The sequence below is a fragment of the Ursus arctos genome, chromosome X (genome assembly GCF_023065955.2).
Source record: "Ursus arctos isolate Adak ecotype North America chromosome X, UrsArc2.0, whole genome shotgun sequence".
Lineage (NCBI taxonomy): Eukaryota > Metazoa > Chordata > Mammalia > Carnivora > Ursidae > Ursus > Ursus arctos.
This window is the reverse complement of record NC_079873.1, coordinates 2,180,037-2,197,213: the sequence shown is the minus strand read 5'-3', so window position 1 is coordinate 2,197,213 and position 17,177 is coordinate 2,180,037.

Sequence of the window (17,177 nt, the reverse complement as noted above, 5' to 3'; positions counted from 1 at the left end):
GTTCCATCCCTTGCTCCAGCATCCCCCCGCTACGCAGTTTGGGGAGCGCTGCGTCACGCCCAGGTCAGGAGCTGGAGGCCAAAAGCAAAGGGCCCCCGGGGGTTCAGCTTCTCCCAGCACCCACCAGCAGGTGCGTATCATCTACCCTGTGAGCTTCTCTGAGCTCCTCTGAGCTCCAGACCCCACAGTTGGGGCAGCCACCCACATGTCCCCATGTTACCCCAGTGCCGCACCCCACCTGTGCGGACTTGCCCAGCTGAAAAGCTCCTTACCTTCCAATTCCCTCAACCAACCAGCACGCGGGGACAGTCCAGGTCGCTCAGGGACACACTGATGCCCTATCTGGGTCCACACAGCTGAAAACCCCAAGCTTGCCCAGAAAACCCAGCTGTTGACATCCCACCCCACCCCCAATTGTACCGTTGCTCACTTCCCCTAAGGTGCCCCTGGAAAGAAGGGTTTGCAGCCACAGATCAGTTACCTCTCAGGGCGAGGGGAGGGGAGGGGAGGAGGGAGGGAGGGCGCTCATCCCCCCATCACCTGCAAGATCTCCCGTTTCCTTCAAAGTGCCCAGGTGGGTCGAGGCAAGGGGGGGAAGCCACCTGTCTGCTCAAAACAGCAGGCTCTCTGTCTGCGGTGAGGCTTCTACAAACCGAGGGGTAGGCGGCAGGTCTTCAAAAGGGACACTTGAAAGGGGGAGTCACAGGGTCTGCCCTTTCCCAAAGCCCCCTGCCCCCTCCGGGACCCCCATGGGAAGGGCCGGGGAGATTGGATTCCCTCTTCGGTGCTCCTGCTTTGTGGGGATAACCCCCTGGGGATGCTCGGAAGAGCCGGGTCCCTCGTCTTTCTGCTTTCTCACCTTTCACCACTCGAGGCCATCCTGACCTCAATTCAACGCTCAGGAAGAAAGGCTCCTGAAAACCTGTGCAACGAGGTGTCCGCAAACCCTGTGAGCAGCCACGGGTAGAAGGATATGACAGCTCTGCTGCTGTTGAGGTGACCTGTGTCCCCATGCACCAGGAAAATGCTGCCAGGACGCCAGCCGTCTGGACCCCAGACGCTCAGGGACCCCTGCTCCTGTATGTCTCCACCCACCAAATGACAGACGTGTCCACTCTCCACCACGTTCCCATAGCTGTTGATGCCTGCAATGGGAAATCACCCACCACGCGGGGACAATTCCTCTGTCAAAACACATGGTTCACCAAGCAGACAATTTCAGGTGCCCTCGATCAGCAAAAAAGTCCTTTGCAAATGAAGCAAACTTTCAACCATTGACGGGCATGAGGCAATCTGGTCCTGTGTCAGCCACCTGCCTTCTTACCTGTTATTTCAAACTCCAGCTCATCATTGATGGCGGTGACAAGACAACGCCTTCTCAGCCAGTTTGAAAATGTCTTCCAAATGGCTCCCATCTTTAAAAAATTGCTTCATCACCTGGGTGTTACATGCAACTCATGAATCGTTGAACACTACATCAAAAACTAATGACGTACTATATGTTGGCTAATGGAACATAATTTAAAAAATAAAATAAAATTTTTTTAAAAATTTAAAAATAGCTTCATTGTGGAACACCAATCCTGCTTAAAATTTGCTTTCACGGGGCGCCTGGGTGGCACAGCGGTTAAGCATCTGCCTTTGGCTCAGGGCGTGATCCCGGCGTTATGGGATCGAGCCCCACATCAGGCTCCTCCACTATGAGCCTGCTTCTTCCTCTCCCACTCCCCCTGCTTGTGTTCCCTCTCTCACTGGCTGTCTCTATCTCTGTCGAATAAATAAATAAAAAATCTTTAAAAGAAAAATTTGCTTTCACACTAGGCACTGAATGGGATACTTTTTTCCTTCTTCTTATAATAAATGGATTCTTTATTCAGTATACTTTTGCACTATGACAATATGCAAAGTCTTGCTCTTTTGACTGCATCAAGATAGAATTAATAAATAAAACTCTAAGATATGTCAAGTGTCCTTTGCAATGATGTGATATATGTATACACTCTGAAAACATTCCTGCCATCTAGCTGACGTATCTGTTTATCACCTCACTTACTTACATACTAACCCTTTTTTGTTTTGGTTTGGTTTGGCTTTTGTTTGGTTGGGGTTTTTTAAGATATTTTTTCCTTTTTTATTTTTATTTTTTTTAAAGGATTTTATTTATTTGAGAGAGAGAGAGTGCCTGAGCTGGAGGAAGAGGAAGAAAGAATCATAAGCAGACTTCAGGCTGAGCATGGAGCCCAACACGGGGCTTAGTCCCACAATCCTGAGATCACGATCTCAGCTGAAACCAAGAACCAGCCACTCAACCAATTGAGCCACCCAGGTGCCCTTATATTTTTCCCTTTTTAGAAACATTATGATTATAGTATAGTTGACACAAAGAAGGAAATCTTGCTATTTGCAACAACACATGTGGACCTTTTCCTCTCTCTTTCTTTTTTTTGGTGAGAACATTGAAGTTTTGGGCTAATTGGATAGCCTATTCCCTCTGAAGCCCTCAGTTTGTTTCCTAGAGTCCATAGTCTATCATGGTTCATTCCCCCTTCTGTTTACCCCCTATGGGAAGAATTTCTTTTAAAAAAATTAAATAGGGGCACCTGGGTGGCTCAGTCAGTTGGGCATCTGACTTTGGTTCAGGTCATGGTCTCAGGATTATGGGATGGAGCCCATTATGCTCAGTGGGGAGTCTGATTCTCCTTCTCCCTCTGCCCCTCCCCCTGCTCATGTGTGTTCTCTCTCTCTCTCAAATAAATAAATAAAATCTTTGAAAAAATCAAAGAAAAAATTGGAAAGAAAAAAAAAAGGACTGTTCTGGAATACTAGTCAGCCATAAAAAGGAAAAATTTATTAATGCATGTTATAATCTGCTCAGAATGCAGATATCACATTGAGTCTCAAAAAAAAATCTGGTCTCAAGAATTCCGTCTTTTAAAAAAAAATTCCATCTCCTTAAGACACTTGAAATGATATAATTATAATAATGTAGAGCAGACCAGTGGTTCTCAGGAACTCAGGAAAGGGGAAGGTCTGATTATAAAGGGTATGGGTGAAGGAGTGTCTTTAGCCAGATCCTGATTGTAGTGGTGGTAGAAGAAGCCCACATACTTGATCAAATTTCTTTGTATGATACACACAGGTTCATGTAAAAACCAGTGAAAACAACGTAATGTAATTTAGCTAATATTCTTTTCTTCTTTTGAACATTTTATTTTTAAGTAATCTCTACACCCAATGTTGGGCTCAAACTCACAACCCTGAGATCAAGAGTCGTGTGCTCTACTGACTGAGCCAGCGGGGTACCCCTAGGCTAATATTCTTGGACCAACCTCTGGTCACTGGTTTGACCATCTGCTCTGGCTCAGATGCTATCACCCGCGGGAAGCTGAGGGACGGGCACACGGGGCACCCTGCATTATTTTTGCAATACCTTGTAAGTCTCCAATTATTTCACAACCCAATGCTAAAAGCATTCAACAAACCAGATTGCTAGTCGGTCCCCACCGTGTAGAGTCAGATTAAGAGGAAAACACCAATCCACTGTAAGTCTTGTTCAACTAAATGCCAGCAAAGGGACCAGACTTGCTGGTCTAGTCCGCATAAGGACCAACCAAAAGGGGCCCCAATGACACATTCTCAGGATGCACTGGGTCCCCTGACCACTCCCGTCAGGTCTGGGTCCCAAACCAACGCTGAGGGAGTGTTTGTGATGAACTCTTACAGCTGGTGCTTATTATCCATGGTAGTTACATGTTATAAAGTTGCCCTCGACACAGAATTCGTGGAAGTGGAGGGACTACACCCGGTTAATTTCCTACAGCCTCTGGTCACATTTTCACCAGCTAATCAATACTTAACTTTGTTCTGTGTGTTTCTGTTTAAAGACTCCTTATTTGGTAGATAATTTTTTTATTCATTGATATCAAACTCACAGGCAACAGAGCCATAACTTCCATGAAGGCTGCCTTACCCCGTATTCCAAAAGGGAATGCTTCTCCCACACACATATGTTCTCTGCACCACATGGCACGGCCTTCTTCCACTTAGGAGCGTGGGACAGCATTTCCACGCTGCTGGGAGGCCACGTCAAACAGAAAAATCACCCATGTAAAGCACAAAGATACAAAAGAGAGATGGCGGCAATTAGAGACACCAAAAGGGCATTGTTTAGGGTAAGAGAGGAAACAAGAAGGCAGAGCGTCCCATTGTCCACCCTCAGCTGGGAACATGCACTGAGAGCAGCTGAAGTTTTCTGCCACTCTACACACGTCCACAAATGACCACAAAAGTGCCACAAGCATTGGCTGGACTCACAAAGAAATTGTAGCAAGTCATCAGATTCACAAATACAGGATTCGTATACAATGAGGACACCTTGCACTTTGTTGACCCTCCCCCATGAAGCTTTACCTCTAGCATTCTTATCCTTGTGTGTTCCCCTCCCCAGGGACTACAGTGGTCACATGATGCAATTTATCCTACACAATGTGGCAGAGGGTGGCTGTACTCCTCCACGGTCTAAGCAGGGCTGGGAGTTCCCGTTTTGTGATTATAGGATAATTCAGCCTCCAGGTTATGAATGTCACACACCTTGAGATCCCCCCACCATAGGAAGCCTAAATTAGCAGGAGAACCACAGCCTGTCCACACCCCCAGCTGAGCCACCAGACCACACAGCACCCACTCTCCCGGCCAGCGCCTGGGGCCATCTTGGGAGTCGATCCTTTTGCACACTCACCCTGCCCCATTGCATACCCCTTGGCATGGACCCCGCTGGGCACACCAAGCTTGCAGAATCTCCAGCAGAAGACCTGGATGCCCTCAGGCATAGCTCTTCCCCACCCATTCTCTCCCTGCCTGAGGCACACCTTTGTCCTTGGAGACAGTTGCCTTGACTTCCAAGATTGTTTACCCAATTCCCAGGTGCTTTGTGAGCCTTCTCTCAGCATGGCATCTCCTTCAAGAATCAAAGAGTCGGAGCCGAATGCCTGAAATGCTCTCCGATAAGCTTCATCCATCAGGTTAAAACAACCACCAAAGGGGGCCTGCATTTTTCCGAAACCCATTGCTGCCATTTCTTGCTTGGGGTTGGAAGCACCTACATTTTCCCATCTAGGTGGGACCAGTGTGGATTTGGGGCCATTCCTAATATTTATATCTTGATATTGCTACCCAAATTCTTTCTTACAACATCCTGTCCAGGTGGGGAGGAGGTAAATATTGACACACATGCACCGCCAACTCTTGCTCTGTGCCCTCATGGTCGATCAACTCAAAGTAGATCAGTAGTGGTAATTCTTTATTAAACTGAGCCCCTCCTTCATCACCCTGGAAGGGATAAGAAGATCCAGAATTTGTTGAAGTGATGCAGGCATTTAAGCATATTTTCCCCATGGACACCTAGCAAGAGGTGATGAGCACACGGGATGCCTTGTGCATCTGAGGGCATGACACCACACATACCCAATGGCCCTACAACGGGTGGACCCAGACAGAGCAACCCCAAATCTCTTAAACCAGAAACAAAGTGCTGTAGGATCACATGGGCACCACGTCAATGACAAACCATGTCTACACACGTGTCTAAGCTCCACCATCAGAACCGTATCCTGGGAAACAAACTACGTATTGGTCACAATGAAGTCTCAGGCTCATTATTTACGCGGCATGTTCCAGAAAGTCATGCTGCACATCCTGGCGATGTCTAGGGGCCTCCAGGACAGCTCAGCTTCCCAAATAAGACCAGCAATGACGTAGGGAGCTGTGCTGCCAAGGGAAGCCTGTGTAACTAGGGAAGGGATGCTGTTTGAACTAAGGTACCAGAACAACACCAGCTTGCTGAGTAAACAAATCAGAGAGACCTGTGGCACATAACTACAGACAACATGCATTAGGAGTAAGAGTTGTGTCCCTGAGAATGATAAGCAGCCAAATGTCCCAGGTCCTACATATACCGCAGAGAGAATAGCGAACAGACAGACTCATTAGGTGTAGGAGTCTTCATGAAAACGATAAGCCGGGATTCCTTTTATCCCCTTGCAGCTGATCTTGGGTTTCTTTGAAACATTGCCTGGGTCGGGGGTGGGGGACATGGAACTATGATCAGGCACGTGTGTCTGTTTGAACACGATACAAAACGAGAATTGTGTAATTCACTGGAAATTAATAATGGAGCAATATTGACGGTGAGATTAGTTTTATTCTGTGCCTCCTGGTGTGACTAGAACGTGATTCTGATCGGGAGAAGTCACCTTCAGGCATGGCTGCTGCTGGACACATGAGATGATTAATTTCAGAGAAGTAGAGAGGGCTGCCCAGGCTTTCTCCAGCCACAGACAGTGTGCTAGGAAAGGACTGCAGATGCATTTCTACCAGAAAGGAGCAGTGTATTATTCGGCTATGGCTGTGTGACAAATTTTCACACTCATTTATTATGTATTGGTCAGCTATTGCTGTGTAACAAATTCTCACAGTCATTTATTATCCCACAGGTACCAGGCACAATGTGACTGGGTCCTCTGCTCAGGGTCCCACACAGATGAAATCAAGGTGTTGGCCAGAGCTTCACCCTCCTCTATGGCTTAAGATGTTCTCCCAAACCCACTGATTGCTAGCATGACTCAGTTCTGTGTGATCGTAGGGCTGACATCCTTAGCTCCCCATGGCCACCTGCCATTCCCTTCCACGTGACCCTCTCCACCATAGGAGAGTTTGCTCCTTCAAGGATGAAAGAAAGAGAATGTCTCTGTTTCCTCCAATCTCTCTGACTTCTCCCATCGTCAACCTGAACACCCTCCTTCAAAGGGCTTGCCTGATTACGTCAGACCCACCCAGAATAATCATCCCTGTTCATGGACAGAAAGTCACCTGCCTTGAAACCTTTAGTTTAGCCATTCATAGTCCTTCCCACATTCAAGAGGAGTGTATTATGTGCACCAAGGAGTGAGAATCTAGGGGATCGTCTTAGAATGTGCCTAGAACAACCATAATTAGTCGTCAGCTTTTATCTCCTATCTATTAACAAAAGCATATAGAACGTCCAGCATGTTTAAATATCCCAAAAACAAAATTTAAAAAAAGGAAAAACAACTGAAGGCACCCCCTTCCACTTCCCTGGAAGGCTCACAGCTCAGGAAAGTCATCACTGGGTTTGAACAAGGACTGGAGCTGCTTTTGAGGCTGACACAGATCTGGGAACATGAGCCGTGGCTTCCAGATAGCAGAGATTAATCAGAGTCCGAAACCAATCCCTGACTCTCTGCTTGTTTTTGAACAAGCGCGTACACCAAGCTCACCCACATCAGCATCATCTCTGAACATCAAGAATAAGAATAAATAAGTCTTCTGGTCCTTGTCTTCCTAGCTAAGAGAAGGAGAGAATTGCAACAACATGTAGCCCAGAAACTGGAAGGACTTTAGCCCAGAGCAGGGATAAATGCCACAAAAATGCAAGAGCCATTTTCATAGGGAAGTGATATACACCTGACATGCCTGTGATTCTGTAGATTAGGTCCACTCACCGAACATACAAATGTTTTCATGCAGATTCCTCCAAATCCTTTAGCAGCTGATGTCCACCTGGTCAATGACTGTGATGTCTCCCTTCCTAGAGTTACCTGGCCCTCCGGGGATGAGCCCCTAGGTCACAAAACACTCTACCGCTACCAGCTCCTTGTTATCTGCCATCATCACCCAAAAGATGCCCAAGTGAAGATGAGGGAGCCCTGAGCCCCTTTGTCACTTTTCTCTCCCTGAACTCACTGCAGGTCAGCTGACACCTGACTTCCTGTATGCCCTGTGCCCACAAGTTAAAAGCACACTCTTGAAGTTCCAAGGTTCTTCTTTCTCCAAGACAAGCCCTGGTATCCCTTCCCCAAATCTTTGTTGGAGAACTGAAAGACGCCAAACCTCAGGCAATTGCCAAGAGCTTCACGTTGCAGAAGCTTGTTGGATTTTCTGTGATATTCAAGTGAATCGACTCTTAACTGACACCCAACCTTAGCAGGAGCAATGGAGGTCTCTTCCCCTGGGTCCCTCTGTTGTCCCCTTAAGGGTAAAGAAAGGGGATATGGATGACAAGGATAATTTATCTTGGTAAGGAACCCATGTGCAATGGATAGAGATTTAATTTATTTTATTTTAAAGATGTTTTCAGAGGCACCTGGGTGGCTCAGTCAGTTAAGTGTCTGCCTTCGGCTCAGGTCGTGATCCCAGGATCCTGGGATCGAGTCCTGTGTTGGGCTCCCTGCTTAGCAGGGGAGTCTGCTTCTCCCTCTCCCTCTGTCCTTGTTCGTGTGCTTTCTCTCTCACTCACTCCATCTCTCAAATAAACAAATAAAATCTTTTAAAAAAATAAAAATAAAAATATTTATTTCAGTGAGAGAGAGACCTCAAGCAGGAGGAGAAGCAGAGGAAGAGGGAAAGAGAGTCTCAAGCCAACTCCTAGTTGAGCATAGAGCCTGACAAGGGGCTCCCAATCCCACGACCCTGAGATCATGACCTCAGCTGAAACCAAGAGTCATTCGGACGCTCAACCAGCCGAGCCACCCAGGTGCCCCAACAGGTAGACATTTTAAAATTTCATCTACGGTCTATATCTAAGTTATACTTTCTAGTTCATACAAACACCACTGTATTTCTTCAGTGGAAGAACAAGGAAACCGAAATCATTCCTTACTTACGATACATAATTGTACAGACAGCTCTTTCTCAGCAATTACACAGATGCATTGAGTTGAAGGCCGGTCTGATCTATCACTGCTTCTTCCTGGGAGAAATTGAATTTCCCCTACATCGGAAAGGAAAGCACATGTCAAGAGAAATGCTTTTTCATCCATTTAGCAGAGTCCAGCTTCCCTCAACGCCAGGGAAAGATTGTGAAGATAAGGAAGGTCTTCCAGAGGAAGCGAATAGGAGATAAGGTGTCCTTTTACAGGATCACTTCATTGATTTTTATATGTATTATGCTCTCAGTAAATATTCCCCACGCATAATGGAGGAGGACGGTTGTAGCAGATAGATTTCACAAATGCTCCCTGGTAAGTCTGAAAGAGCACCCGCTTCTGTGCTCTTTTTACCAAGAACCGCAGCTCTGGAGAACTGTGGGCGTCCCCTTTCCAGACAGGGCATGTGGGGGCAACGTGATGGCTCCGTGCCCACCTCCCGAGAACAAAACCATCTGCCTTCACACTCACCCTGGGCATGGCCCAATGAAACCGTGCTGTACCGTCCAACATGACTTGGTTTTTCCCCCATCCTCATTCATCTCTTCAGAACACATCATTTGAGGGTCCAAGCAAACACTCAATGGCTCATTACAGGAATTTTCCCAAAGATCCATCAAGTCTTCAACGCAAAGTATCAGTGGACCACTGGTGCACTAAGGTTCTTGGAATCCCTCCCACCAAAATCCTCCTCTTCCTGTTTCCACCAATCCTGGACTCTCTGAGCTCCTTAAACCCCATTGTCATGATGCAATTTCCCTACTAACATTTTATAGTGCATTCCATGGTTGGAATCTTTCATCCATCTAGCTTGATCTCAGTTTTATTTGTTTTTTTAAGTTTTATTTAATATCAATTAATTAACATAGAGTGTAGTTTTAGTTTCAGAGGTAAAGGTCAGTGATTCATCAGTTGCATATAACACCCAGTGCTCATTACATCGAGTACCCTCCTTAATGTCCGTCACCCAGTTACGTCATCCCCCACCCACCTTCCCTCCAGCAACTCTCATTTGTTTCCTAGAGTTGAGTCGCTTATGGTTTAGCTCTCTGATTTTGTCTTTTTAATAGAAGCACTCTTACGTACAAGAGAGTATGTCTAGTTTTGTTGAGTGCACACAAGATCTGTGTTCCTTCCATGGTGCCCATCATGATACTATCATTTAAAGTAGGGGAGTCCCCCCATCTGTGGGGAATACATTCCAAGACCCCCCGGCAGATGCCTGACACCACAGATAGTACTAAACCCTATACATACTATGTTTTTATGCACACATACCTATAATAAAGACTAACAGGGATGCCTGGGTGGCTCAGTAGGTTAGGCGGCTGACTCTTGATTTGGCTCAGGTCATGATCTCAGGGTCGTGGGATCGAGTCTCACATCAAGCTCCATCGTGAGCGTGGAGTCTGCCTGATATTCTTTTTCCCTCTGCCTCTCCCCCTGCTTGCACGCACGAACTCTCCCTCTCTAAATACATAAATAAAATATTTTTTTTAAAAAGACTAATTTATAGGGGCGCCTGGGTGGCACAGTCGTTGGGCGTCTGCCTTCGGCTCAGGGCGTGATCCCAGCGTTCTGGGATTGAGCCCCACATCAGGCTTCTCCGCTATGAGCCTGCTTCTTCCTCTCCCACTCCCCCTGCTTGTGTTCCCTCTCTCGCTGGCTGTCTCTCTCTGTCAAATAAATAAAAAAAATCTTAAAAAAAGACTAATTTATAAATTAGGCACAATAAGACATTACCAACAAAAACTAATGATAAAATACAACAATTATTACAATATATATAATAAAAGTTATATGAATGTGGTTTCTCTCCCTCTCTCTCTCTCTGTCTCTCAAAATATCTTCTTGTCCTGTACTTACCCTTCTCATTGTGAAGATGTGACATGGTAAGATGCCCACATGATGGAATGAAAGGAGGTGAATGACACAGGCATTGTGACGTAGGATTAGGCCACTAATGACCCTCAGGAGGATCCATCCACTTCCAGACCACAGCTGACCATGGGTAATCATATCCACAGAAAGCGAAACCACAGATAAGGGTAACCACTGTACACCCAATATATTCAGGTCAAATTATTGATAGCCTGAGATTTCAACATAATTTCATCTAAAGAAAGACAAAATAGTACCTATTGTAGGTTGCATTTGGCTCCCCCAAAATATACATTTAAGGCTTAATCTCTGGCATTTGTGAATGTGACCCCATTTAGAGACAGAGCCTTTGCAGGGACTCCTGGGTGGCTCATTCAGTTAAGTATCTGATTCTTGGTCTCAGCTCAAGTCTTTTTTTTTTTTAAAGATTTTATTTTTATTTATTCGACAAGAGATAGAGACAGCCAGCGAGAGAGGGAACACAAGCAGGGGGAGTGGGAGAGGAAGAAGCAGGCTCATAGCGGAGGAGCCTGATGCAGGGCTCGATCCCACAACGCCGGGATCACGCCCTGAGCCAAAGGCAGACACTTAACCGCTGTGCCACCCAGGCGCCCCTCAGCTCAGGTCTCAATTACAGAGTTGTGAGTTCAAGACCTAGGGTGGAGACTACTTGAAAATTTTTTTAAAAAATAGAGTTTTGGAGAAGTAATCAAATTACAATGAGGTTATACCGGAGTAAATGGGCCTCCAGATCCCATGACTGGTGCCCTTATAAAAAGAGAAGAGACATCTATACAGACCAAAGGCCATGTGCACATGGAGGCAGGCTTTGGAGTAATATTTCTAAAAGCCAAAGATCGCCATGGGTTGGCATCAACACGAGAAGCGGGAAGAGGTGGGAAGGACCCTCCCCTAGAGCCTTCTGAGGAAGCATGGCTCTATGACAACTTCATCTCAGACTTCTGGTGTCCAGGACTCTGAGAGAACATTTTTTGTTGTGGTTGTGCTAAGCCATCCAGATTTCTGTTAATTTGCTGTGGAGGTCCTAAGAAACTAATGCAGTACCCAATAAACTTGAAAATTGTACTATTTGAAAAAGTAAACTACTTTCCCATGAAGATTGAAAAAAGATGTTTCTCAAGGAGTTCAGAGAAATGGTCGCTTGAGACACGCTCAACTTTTATAGCATTTTCAATAATTCAGAAGCAATAGGCAAGAGCAATTGCATGGAATTTTTTTGAACTCGCAAATAAAATATTAAATCAAAAGATAAAACTAAATACGAAATAACACGAAGACAACATGCCCTAATCTATAAATATATGCCCTCTGGGTGGGCCTGCATCTCAACAGGACAACATTATATTAATAAATATTTAATAGGAACATGCCTTTGGACTTAGACAGAAGCGTTGTTCCTGGTAGTGGCTGAAAATGATTTTTCTTCTGTAAAGCGTTACTCCAACATTATTCTTAGTGGCTAGAAGGGGGTACAGAAAGCCATTCTCAAAACAAAACAAAACAAAACAAAACACCAACATAAGAGCAGAAAAGAAAAGGAAGGAGCCAGGCTACGGGACTTGGGGTAAAGAGATGCATTTCAGGTCCCAGCACCGGAAGGATTTCTTCCCTGACTGACTCAGGGACAGTCCCCTCCCCAGGGATAATCCATCCTGATCCTGAGGTCTCCTCCTGGGCACCCACACTTCTGCTCACCCCCTTCCTGTCCTGGACTTACACCAGACAAGCCTCCCAACATGGTGCACTGGACAGGAGTGCACAGCTGAGCCAGCCGTGGGGAGCCTCCCCTTCCGCCTTCCTGGAAGGAACTTCTCTTTCCCAGAACACTGTTCCCCAGCACCTCGGGCTCATTTCCCATCAGGGTCCTGGATAAGAAGATGCACTTTCCCCACCAAACCCCTCTGGAGAATGTCATACTCATCACTTGAATGGTAATTCAGTGCACAGCATACAAGAGAATCAGACCAGTTTCATTGTACAAGCCCTATACAGTCGTCAGCTCTTGTAATTACTAAGCTTACAACTCCAGAAGCTATTTCTCCCCCAAAGCAGGGAAAACATCCTCACAAGGAATAGTGTCATGTGCATACCTTTCTCTCTCTCTCTTTTTTTAAGACTTTATTTATTTATTTGACAGACAAAGAGCACAAGCAGACAGAGCAGCAGGCAGAGAGAGAGAGGGAGAAGCAGGCTCCCCGCTGAGCAGGGAGCCCAACGTGGGGCTCGATCCCAGGACCCTAGGATCATGACCTGAGCTGAAGGAAGACACTTCACCGACTGAGCCACCCAGGCACCCTGCATATCTTTCTTTTAACCTCATTCCCTCGTCCGTGCATCAACACCTCCTCAAGAAAGCATCCCGTTCTTTAGACTTCTGTACCATCTGTCCAGTCCTCCCTAGTTAGCGCGCACTCTCCTTGCTTCAGGATTCACTTAATTGCTCTAGATTTGACTTGAGGGTGTCTTGGGACAGTTCTAATGGATGTTGACCTTCCTGGAAGAGCCAATGGAAGAATTCTGGCATTCGCAACCAACGCATGCCATGTTTTGTCACCCTCAAAGCCTACACACCGGTGTGAGCTGCAGAGAAACCTTTTTATGCATGCAAATGTTCAAAGGGAAATATTGAATCACACACCCTTCCATAAAGAGCAAACTTTAACTCCCAAGTCAGAATCACCTTCTGTGTAAAGGAAAGAACTGTTTCCCTAATGTCACCATAGCTGACACGGCCACGTGAACCCCTCTGGCTAAAGCCAACACTAGAATATTATTGGTAGAACAGGGCTACCTATTTCCTCTCCCTGCCTGATCCCCTCTTCCTCGTTTTCCCTTCTGACTTCCAAGGAATCGGTGGCCTGGCTGAGCCACATGTTCTGGACCAATTCCATTCTCTCAAACCTGTTTCCATTCCTTCAGAAAAACATGGCGGAAGCTTGGCAATTCATCCATTCATGGATGCAGTTACATTGCCCGTGGAAGACCACCCCTCCTACACACGTTGCGGATTTATCAGTCTCTCACCTGTACAAAGAACAGAACTGAGCTCCCGTCTGTAAATCCAGCAGCTCCAATTGTGAATCTTTGAGTACGGTGTACACAACACAGTGTGGAACATACTAGAAAGGGAAACAGAACCTCAGTATAAGCAAAGACCCTCAGTAGAATATGTTTTCATTTTTTCATGAGAAAATAAACCCACTCATCAGCTCATTTTATAACACTATCACAGTGCTTACAAAAGAATCACAAGAACTTCTAAGGCAGTGCTTTTCAAAGGGGGTCCTTGGGCCAGCAGCATCAGCACCCTCTGGGAACTGGTTCCAGATACAAACCCGCAGGACAAATGCGAATCCCCAGACCCACAGCATCAAAAACTCTATTTTCAGAAGCCCTCTGTGGGTTTCTGACACACACTCAGGTCCCAGAACCACCCGCTGTAGGGGTGCCTTTCTCATAAGTAGGTTAATATCTTATTTGGTGTCTGGTTTCTGGAATCAAGTCGTGTTCAAACAAACCACAATGAGCAGGAGCCACTCTCGAGATAATGACTCCAACGTCCGTGTGTCTGGTGAGATGAAGCAAAACAGACTGCCAGTAGGGAACAAATTCTCAGGGAAAAAGATAAATGACCTCTTTTAGAACACTGAGGCAAATCAAATCGCCTTTCCCACATAAGATACCCTCTTGAAAACGATGAATCTGTCTTGTACTGGTCTGCGAGGAGGTTGGGGGTTGGAGACATATCAAGAATGGCAACCAATTTGGCCTCCTCAGCACCTTTACTCCCCAGGTGAGCTAATAGTGCCTGCAGGCTGGCGTACTCTCCCCTGGCATGGGTGTCCCAGCCTCACAGTGCTTGGACAGTCCTTCATTTTAAATGAATATTGGTGGGCATCTACCCAATGGAAATGAAATATGAATCTCAAAGACATATCCACACTCCCATGCTCATTGCAACATGGTTCACAACAGCCACGATATGGAAACCAAGTGTCTGTGAGCAGATCACTGGGTAAGGAAATTACTGTCTAAATACACAAGGGACTATTGTTCAGCCTTAAAAAAGAAGGAAGTCCTGCCATTTCCAACAACACGGATGAACCTGGAGGATGTTGTGCCAAGTGCAGTAAGCCAGGCGCAGAAGGACAGATACCACACGATAGCACTCATATGTGGAATCTGAAAACATTGAACACATAGAAACAGGGTAGAATGGTGGGTTTCAGGGGCTGAGGGGTGGGGAGAAACGGACGATGTTGGTAAAGGGTACAAACTTTGAGTTCCATAGGATGCCTAAGTTCTGAAGATCTAATGCACAGCATGGTGTCTATAATTAATAACACCATATTAAATACTGGAAATCTGGTAAGAGAGTGGATCTCAGGTGCCCTCACCACACACACAAAAATGATAACTATGTGGGTAGATGGTTACATTAATTAATCATCATTTCAATATGTATATATCTATCAAAACATGTGGGACACCTTGAATATAAACAATTTTATTTTTAAAAAGAGGAACAAAATATGAAAAAATGAAATGAGTAAAGAAATATCATTTGAGTTTGGATTGGAATTAAAGGGTCACATCAATTTAGTATTTTGATTTTACCCCAAGATGATAGTTCCATTGGAGAATCCTTTCTCCCCAGCATTGCATGGAAGACCCACCACTTCACTCCTTAACCACTTTGTAGAAATGATGCCACTGTGACCTCTTCCAAACTCTCATCTTGGCTCCATTCCCAAGGTACATTGAGGAGAGTTAACCTTCCACCAAATGGTGCTTTCAAAAAGCTAAATTAGGGGCACCTGGGTGGCTCAGGTGTTAAGCGTCTCCCTTCAGCTCAGGGCGTGATCCCGGCGTTCTGGGATCGAGCCCCACATCAGGCTGGGAGCCTGCTTCTTCCTCTCCCACTCCCCTGCTTGTGGGCCAGATGTGGGGCTCACTGCATGGCTGGCTGACGCCTGAAATATAGCAATGCAGCCACTTCTAGGAGCCTACTGGGAGCTCGCAGCAGGTCCACACGGCAGTGAAATCTCATTCGAATCATCCTTCCCCCAAATACTCAGCTATATTTTCTGTTCCATTCTCAGAGCAGGTATCTTTGCCTCTAAGCCGCACCTTTACCGTAAAGCTATTTAAATTCTTAATGAGGAAGGTTCTGGAGACTCTCCCAGTTGAGCTTCGCTGGTCCCTTCTGCTTCTGCATTAGTGACCACAATTTTTCCGGGAGTCTTCCAGAACAACGCCCTGCTCATTATCAGCAATCTGAAATTCCAGCTCTAAGTGTTTTGTGTTGAGCAATTAAAGTCAATCCCATCAAAGACAACGCACGCCCGTGCTTGCGCTCTGAGGCCTCACAGACAAATGCAATCTGACCCGAGCAGGGGAGAGACGACGGCCAGCCCCACAGAAGTTTGCAGACACCAACCCCCCCCCCAATTGTTTCGGTCTGAATTTGCATCTTTTTTTTTTTTTTTGATAGGGAGACTATTGAAGAATGTCTATATATATATATATAAACCTTTTGGATTCCAGACCAGGCTTCAATGTTATGGTAAGATGAGGAAGTGCACATCCCCAGTGGACACCCATTTTGACCCCATGAAAGGGACCATCCCCGACAGACGTCTCCTTGGCTTGTGCCAAAGACAAGTCCATCAGCCCAGCCCAGGCTCCCAGCCCTCCCAGTGGGTCAAGATGGGATGACGCCACTGATTCACGAGTGCCTCCGTCCGTCAGCAAATGGCTAGCTCCCCGCCATGTGTCTCAAGCTCCTGTTCCATACCCTCCTTTCTAGAAACTTGGATCTTAACCATCAAGGTTGTTGGTGCCAAAAACGCCACTTGACTGGTCTCCTTTCTATGATGATCACCCCAAATATATGAGCCTCTCTGACAGACCTGTTGTGTCCCCAAACTACCCCATATTCACGGCTAAGGAACGGCAGACGAGAATCCGCAGAAAACCATCAATAACAGAATCCAATGGATAGTAGTCCACACCACTCCTGACCGCCAAATCCCCTTTAAAGAAATAGTAGACACCCTCCACTTATTAATTTTCTCGGGCAAGCAATAATTCTTTGAGTGAGTACTAAATGTCCGGGCGTGCACGAGATACAGAGAAATATAACAGAAACCATCCAGTACTTGAGGACCAAAGCTCAGATAAAGAACCAATGTTTGTGACACTCCGTTTGTCTTTGGGTGTGCTTGTCATCTTGCTCATAAATGAGAAGCTGGAGACTGTTTTCATACGGATTTGAAGGAGCAAATGTGCCCAAACACACACACACACTCCCATTGAGATACATATGGGATATAGTCCCATATAATATATTCTATTCCTAGAATATATTATAATTATAATATATTCCTCTGCATATAATCTTTCATCTGCATATATGTGTGATATATGTGTGTGACTTACATATATGTAAAATACACATATACAGACAAAAGAATGAGTGTGCAGGGATGCCCAGCTGGCTCAGTCGGTACAGCAAGCAGTGCTTGATCTCAGGTTCGTAAGTTCAAGCCC